This window comes from Lissotriton helveticus, chromosome 5_1, assembly GCF_964261635.1.
Source record: "Lissotriton helveticus chromosome 5_1, aLisHel1.1, whole genome shotgun sequence".
NCBI classification, from domain to species: domain Eukaryota; kingdom Metazoa; phylum Chordata; class Amphibia; order Caudata; family Salamandridae; genus Lissotriton; species Lissotriton helveticus.
Window position 1 is genome coordinate 63,182,945 of NC_136065.1, and position 7,500 is coordinate 63,190,444.

A 7,500-nucleotide genomic window follows, 5' to 3' on the forward strand; every position below is an offset into this window, starting at 1 on the left:
GAGCTCCGGCCGGCCGGCCCTGGGGTGCGCGAGCCCCCCGTCCCGCAGGCCACCAGAGGGTCCGGGCGCTGGGGATGGGGCTCCACCAGTGCCCGGGGAGGCTCTCCCCAGCCTGGCTAGGGTTCAGAAGGTGGGACCGGGCCCGGGGCTTGAGCGCCGGCCGGCCCCGGGGTGCGCGAGCCCCCCGTCCCGCAGGCCACCAGAGGGTCCGGGCGCTGGGGACTGGGCTCCACCGGGGCCCGGGGAGGCTCACACCAGCCTGGATAGGGTTCGGATGGTGGGACCGGGCCCGGGGCTTGAGCTCCGGCCGGCCGGCCCCGGGGTGTGCAAGCCCCCCGTCCCGCAGGCCACCAGAGGGTCCGGGCGCTGGGGACGGGGCTCCACCGGGGCCCGGGGAGGCTCTCCCCAGCCTGGCTAGGGTTTGGAAGCTGGGACCTGGCCCGGGGCTTGAACTCCATCTGGCAGGCCCCGAGGGTGCTGGAGCCCCCTGTCCTGCAAGCCAGTCGAGGGCCTGGGCGCTAGGATCCCTCTGGGCCTGGGGAGGCATTCCCCGGCCTGGCTAGGGTTCGGAACATGGGACCGGGCCCGGGGCTTTAACTCTGTCCGGCAGGTCCCGGGGTGCTGGAGCCCCCGTCCTGCAATCCAGCTGAGGTTCCGGGTGCTGGGGTCCATCGGGGCCTGCAGAGGCTCTCCCTGGCCTGGGGGTAGGGTTTGGAAGCTAAGCCCCAAGCCCGCCATGAGCAGGACGCCGTTTAGGCCCCGGTCGAGCGGGCGAGTGGATTTGTGGAGCCCTGGCCCCAGCCAAGCAGGTTCAGAGCCTCCCCGTGCCAGACTGACGCACCTGAGGGCCCACCGGAGGTCATGCCCGGGCCCCGGCAGCGCATGGGCAGCATATCCCCAGACCTGGTTACCTGGCAGACTGGGACCTGCTGGCACCCTGGCCCTGCCGAGCCCCAGTTCTCTCCCAGGGCTCGACAAATCGACGACCAGATGGCCGAACTTCCCTGGAAGTCCCGATGAGGTGCCATTCGCCTCCCAGATCCCAGCGAGGGCTCCAGGAGGTCGGGTACTTTCACGCTTTGGGTCCCCTCTGTCACCTCGCGTGCAGAGTTTACAAGAAAGGAGGGTAATTTCCCTCCGGATTACTAGGGACAGGGTACGCCCAGACACCCCTCCAAGGCTGGTGGTTCTCTGCCATGGGGACCAGATAGGCTATGCCTGGGTAACACCTCCCTAGGCCACCCGGGGCTTCCTTCCGCCAGGCAGACGGCATGTCAAATTGCCCAGGACGGGCTCCATGGCTCTTGGGCAGTCGTCCCCTGGGCGCCCGGGGCTCCATCCACCCCGGCGGCATGGAAAAGTGGCCAGGACGGGCTCCATGCGTCCCGGGCATTCGTCCCCCGGGCGTCCGGGGCTCCATCCAGGCTGACGGTATGGCAGAGTGCCCGGGTCGGGCTCCATGGTTTTCACGGTGGTCCTCCCCTGGGTGTCTGGGGGCTCCAGGCCGAAGGCATGGAAAAGTGCCCAGGACGGGCTCCATGCGTCCCGGGCATTCGTCCCCCGGGCGTCCGGGGCTCAATCCAGGCTGACGGTATAGCAGAGTGCCCGGGTCGGGCTCCATGGTTTTCACGGTGGTCCTCCCCTGGGTGTCTGGGGGCTCCAGGCCGAAGGCATGGAAAAGTGCCCAGGACGGGCTCCATGCGTCCCGGGCATTCGTCCCGGGACGGGGACGGGGACAGGGACAGGGTCGGGAGAGTCCAGGCGGCTTCACTTCCGTGTCCAGCCATCTGATCGCCCAGATTCCCTCGGCCATCTGGTCGCCCGGATCCCCTCGGGCATCTGGTCGCCCGCAACGCTTTCCTATAAGGGCGACCAGATGGCCGAACTTCCCTGGAAGTCCCGATGAGGTGCCATTCGCCGCCCGGATCCCAGCGAGGGCTCCAGGAGGTCGGGTACATTCGCGCCTTGGGTCCCCTCTGTCACCTCGCGTGCACAGATTACAAGAAAAGGGGGTAATTTTCCTCCGGATTACTAGGGAGAAGGGTACGCCCGGACACCCCTCCGAGGCTGGCGGTTCTCTGCCATGGGGACCAGATGGGCTATGCCTGGGCAACACCTCCCTAGGCCACCCGGGGCTTCCTTCCTCCAGGCCAACCGCATGTCAAATTGCCCAGGACGGGCTCCATGGCTCCTGGGCAGTCGTCACCCGGGCGTCCGGGGCTCCGTCCAGGCTGACGGCATGGAAAAGTGCCCAGGACAGGCTCCATGCGTCCCGGGCATTCATCCCCCGGGCGTCCGGGGCTCCATCCAGGCTGACGGCATGGCAGAGTGCCCGGGTCGTGATCCATGGTTTCCAGGGATGTCCTCCCCTGGGTGTCTGGGGGCTCCAGGCCGAATGCATGGAAAAGTGCCCAGGACGGGCTCCATGCGTCCCGGGCATTCGTCCCCTGGGCGTCCGGGGCTCCATCTAGGCTGACGGTATGGCAGAGTGCCCGGGTCGGGCTCCATGGTTTTCACGGTGGCCCTCCCCTGGGTGTCTGGGGGCTCCAGGCCGAAGGCACAGAAAAGTGCCCAGGACGGGCTCCATGCGTCCCGGTCACTCGTACCCCGGACGTCCGGGGCTCCATCCAGGCTGACGGCATGGCAGCGTGCCCGGGTCGGGCTCCATGGGTCCCGGGCAGCCCTCCCCCGGGCGTCCGGGGCTCCCACCTCCAGGCAGACGGCATGTCAAAGTGCCCAGGACGGGCTCCATGAGTCTGGGACAGTCCTCCCCCGGGCGTCTGGGACACCCGTCTCCATGAGGCCAACGGCATAGGCAAAGTACCCAGGACGGGCTCCATGGGTCCCGGGCAGACCTCTCCCCGGGCATCCGGGGCTCCCACCTCCAGGCCGACGGAATGTCAAAGTACCCAGGACGGGCTCCATGGGTCCCGGGCAGCTTCCCCCGGGCGTCCGGGGCACCCACCTCCAGGCCGACGGCATGTCAAAGTACCCAGGACGGGCTCCACGGGTCCCGGGCATTCCTCCCCCCAGGTCGTCCGGGCCCTAGAGCTCCGGTGGTCCAACCTGCGCCTGAGGCCCAGCCGGGGTCCAAGAGCCCTGCCTTGCGTGGGCAGGAAGTCAGGAACCCCACCGCGAAGGCTTGGGATGGATGGGGAGCTGGGAGTCCTTTCGATCCCGGCCATCTGGTCGCCCGCGATGCTTTCCAATGGGGCGACCAGATGGCTGGGCTTCCCTGGAAGTCCCGATGAGGTGCCATTCGCCTCCCGGATCCCAGCTAGGGCTCCATGAGGTCGGGTTCTTTTACGCCTTGGGTCCCCTCTGTCACCTCGCGTGCACGGATTGCAAGAAAGGGGGGTAATTTCCCTCCGGATTACTAGGGGCAGGGTACGCCCGGACACCTCTCCAGGGCTGGTGGTTCTCTGCCCGGGGGACCAGATGAGATATGCCTGGGCAACACCTCCCCCGGGCGTCTGGGGGCTCCATTCTCCGGGCCAACGGCATGGCTCAATGCCCAGGACGGGCTCCACGTGTCCCGGACAGACCGCCCCTGGGCGTCCGGGGCACCCATCTCCAGGAGGCCAATGGGATGGCAAAGTACCCGGGAAGGGCTCCACGGGTCCCGGGCAGCCTTCCCCCGGGCGTCCGGGGCTCCCACCTCCAGGCCGACGGCATGTCACACTGCCCAGGACGGGCTCCATGGGCCCCGGACAGACCTCCCCCCGGGCGTCCGGGGCACCCATCTCCAGGAGGCCAACGGGATGGCAAAGTACCCGGGAAGGGCTCCACGGGTCCCGGGCAGCCTTCCCCCGGGCGTCCGGGGCTCCCACCTCCAGGCCGACGGCATGTCACACTGCCCAGGACGGGCTCCATGGGCCCCGGACAGACCTCCCCCGGGCATCCGGGGCACCCATCTCCAGGAGGCCAACAGGATGGCAGAGTAACCGGGAAGGGCTCCACGGGTCCCGGGCAGCCTTCCCCCGGGCGTCCGGGGCTCCCACCTCCAGGCCGACGGCATGTCACACTGCCCAGGACGGGCTCCATGGGCCCCGGACAGACCTCCCCCGGGCGTCCGGGGCACCCATCTCCAGGAGGCCAACGGGATGGCAGAGTAACCGGGAAGGGCTCCATGGGTCCCGGGCAGCCCTCCCCCGGGCGTCCGGGGCTCCCACCTCCAGGCCGACGGCATGTCACACTGCCCAGGACGGGCTCCATGGGCCCCGGACAGACCTCCCCCGGGCGTCCGGGGCACCCATCTCCAGGAGGCCAACGGGATGGCAGAGTAACCAGGAAGGGCTCCATGGGTCCCGGGCAGCCCTCCCCCGGGCGTCCGGGGCTCCCACCTCCAGGACGAAGGCATGTCAAAGTGCCCAGGGCGGGCTCCACGGGCCCCGGGCAGCCCTCCCCCCGGGCGTTCGGGGCACACATCTCCAGGAGGCCAACGGCATTGGCAAAGTACCCGGGAAGGGCTCCACGGGTCCCGACCAGGCTTCCCACGGGCGTCCCGGGCACCCTCCTCCAGGCCGACGGCATGTCAAAGTGTCCAGGACGGGCTCCATGGGTCCCGGGCAGCCCGCTCCCGGGCGTCCGGGGCTCCCACCTCCAGGCCGACGGCATGTCAAAGAGCCCAGGACGGGATCCACGGGTACCAGGCAGTCCTCCCCCGGGCGTCCGGGGCTCCCATCTCCAGGCCAACGGCATGGCTCAATGCCCAGGACGGGCTCCATGGGTCCCGCGCAGGCCTCCCCCGGACGCGTCCGGGGCAACCATCTCCATGAGGCCAACGGCATTGGCAAAGTACCCGGGAAGGGCTCCACGGGTCCCGGGCAGGCCTCCCCCGGGCGTCCAGGGCACCCACCTCCAGGCCGACGGCATGTAAAAGTGCCCAGGACCAGTTCCACGGGTCCCGGGCAGTCCTCCCCCGGGCGTCCGGGGCTCCCTTCCCCGGGCCAAAGCATTCCAGAGTGCCCAGGACGGGCTCCACGGGTCCCGGGCGTCCAGGGCTCCCTTCCCCGGGCCAACGGCTTGTCAGAGTGCCCAGGACGGGCTACGGGCCCCGGGCGTCCGGGGCACCCTTCCCCGGGCCAGCGGCATGTCAGAGTGCCCAGGACGAGTTCCACGGGACCCGGACGTCCGGGGCTCCCTTCCCCGGGCCAACGGCATACAGGAGTGCCCAGGACGGGCTCCACAGGTCCCGGTCGTCTGGGGCTCCCTTCCCCGGGCCAACAGCTTGTCAGAGTGCCCAGGACGGGCTCCACGGGTCCCGGGCAGTCCTCCCCCGGGCCAACAGCAGGTCAGAGTGCCCAGGACGGGCTCCACGGGTCCCGGGCAGCTCCATGCCCAAACCCATTTGAAAACCCGCCGCAGCGAAGGGGTTATAGGCGGCCATCTATTCGAATGCACAAATGCATGCTGTGACATCGCATTCCTTTACAGCGAGATGCCTTGGCATCGCAAGTCAGTAGATCAACTTGATCTAGAGGACACACAAACTAAAGGCATAATACAATCTATTTTTCAAACTCCAACCTGCGCAACAGGAGGGAAAGTGTTGATATACTAGCCCCTTCAGTGCTAATGACGGCTCCTGCTCGTCACGATTCCAGTAGGGAAGGTGTTGGTACATTCCTTATGTTGGAGCGCCATCTAGAGCAAGTCCGGTAGATAATGTGTTTGCAATAGTAGCGCGCAATGCTTTCCAATGGGGCGACCAGATTGCCGGGCTGACATGGAAGGCCTGAGGTCCAGGGGAGGGTGGCCTCCCCATCCCGGGCGCTGTCCTTGGTCCTGCTGCGTGGCAGGGTGCCCGGGACGGGGTCCTGGAGGGCCCGGGAGGCTTCCCCCTGCGCCTCCGGGCTTGGGAGCCCAGGCTGGGCCCCGGGTCGGGTGCCACGGCCCTGGGCCCTGTCTCCCAGCCTGCCGCACTGCCAAGGGCCCGGAAAGGGGTTCCGGTGTGCCCGGGGAGCCTCCCCTTGCTTGGCTGGGTTCAGGAGCAGTGGCTAGGGCCCCTGAGGGCCCGGGGAGGGCGGCCTCCCCACCCCGGGCTCTGTCCTTGGTCCTGCTGCGTGGCAGGGTGCCCCGGATGGGGTCCGGAGGGACCGGGGAGGCGTCCCATGCACCTCCGGGCTTGGGAGCCCCGGCTGCGTCCAGGGGCCCGGCCGGGCCCCGGGTCGGTTTCTCCGGCCCTGGGCCCTGTCTCCCAGCCTGCCGCACTGCCAAGGGCCCGGGAAGGGGTTCCGATGTGCCCGGGGAGCCTCCCCTTGCTTGGCTGGGTTCAGGAGCAGTGGCTAGGGCCCCTGAGGGCCCGGGGAGGGCGGCCTCCCCACCCCGGGCTCTGTCCTTGGTCCTGCTGCGTGGCAGGGTGCCCGGGACGGGGTCCGGAGGGACCGGGGAGGCGTCCCATGCACCTCCGGGCTTGGGTGCCCCGGCTGCGTCCAGGGGCCCGGCCGGGCCCCGGGTCGGTTTCTCCGGCCCTGGGCCCTGTCTCCCAGCCTGCCGCACTGCCAAGGGCCCGGGAAGGGGTTCCGGTGTGCCCGGGGAGCCTCCCCTTGCTTGGCGGGGTTCAGGAGCAGTGGCTAGGGCCCCTGAGGGCCCGGGGAGGGTGGCCTCCCCACCCCGGGCTCTGTCCTTGGTCCTGCTGCGTGGCAGGGTGCCCGGGACGGGGTCCGGAGGGACCGGGGAGGCGTCCCATGCACCTCCGGGCTTGGGAGCCCCGGCTGCGTCCAGGGGCCCGGCCGGGCCCCGGGTCGGTTTCTCCGGCCCTGGGCCCTGTCTCCCAGCGTGCCGCACTGCCAAGGGCCCGGGAAGGGGTTCCGATGTGCCCGGGGAGCCTCCCCTTGCTTGGCTGGGTTCAGGAGCAGTGGCTAGGGCCCCTGAGGGCCTGGGGAGGGCGGCCTCCCCACCCCGGGCTCTGTCCTTGGTCCTGCTGCGTGGCAGGGTGCCCGGGACGGGGTCCGGAGGGACCGGGGAGGCGTCCCATGCACCTCCGGGCTTGGGAGCCCCGGCTGCGTCCAGGGGCCCGGCCGGGCCCCGGGTTGGTTTCTCCGGCCCTGGGCCCTGTCTCCCAGCCTGCCGCACTGCCAAGGGCCCGGGAAGGGGTTCCGGTGTGCCCGGGGAGCCTCCCCTTGCTTGGCTGGGTTCAGGAGCAGTGGCTAGGGCCCCTGAGGGCCCGGGGAGGGCGGCCTCCCCACCCCGGGCTCTGTCCTTGGTCCTGCTGCGTGGCAGGGTGCCCGGGACGGGGTCCGGAGGGACCGGGGAGGCGTCCCATGCGCCTCCGGGCTTGGGAGCCCCGGCTGGGTCCAGGGGCCCGGGCGGGCCCCGGGTCGGGTGCTCAGGCCCTGGGCCCTGTCTCCCAGCCTGCCGCACTGCCAAGGGCCCGGAAAGGGGTTCCGATGTGCCCGGGGAGCCTCCCCTTGCTTGTCTGTGTTCAGGAGCTCCATCCGGGGCCCCTGAGGGCCCCGGGGAGGGTGGCCTCCCCACCCCGGGCTCCGTCCTGGGTCC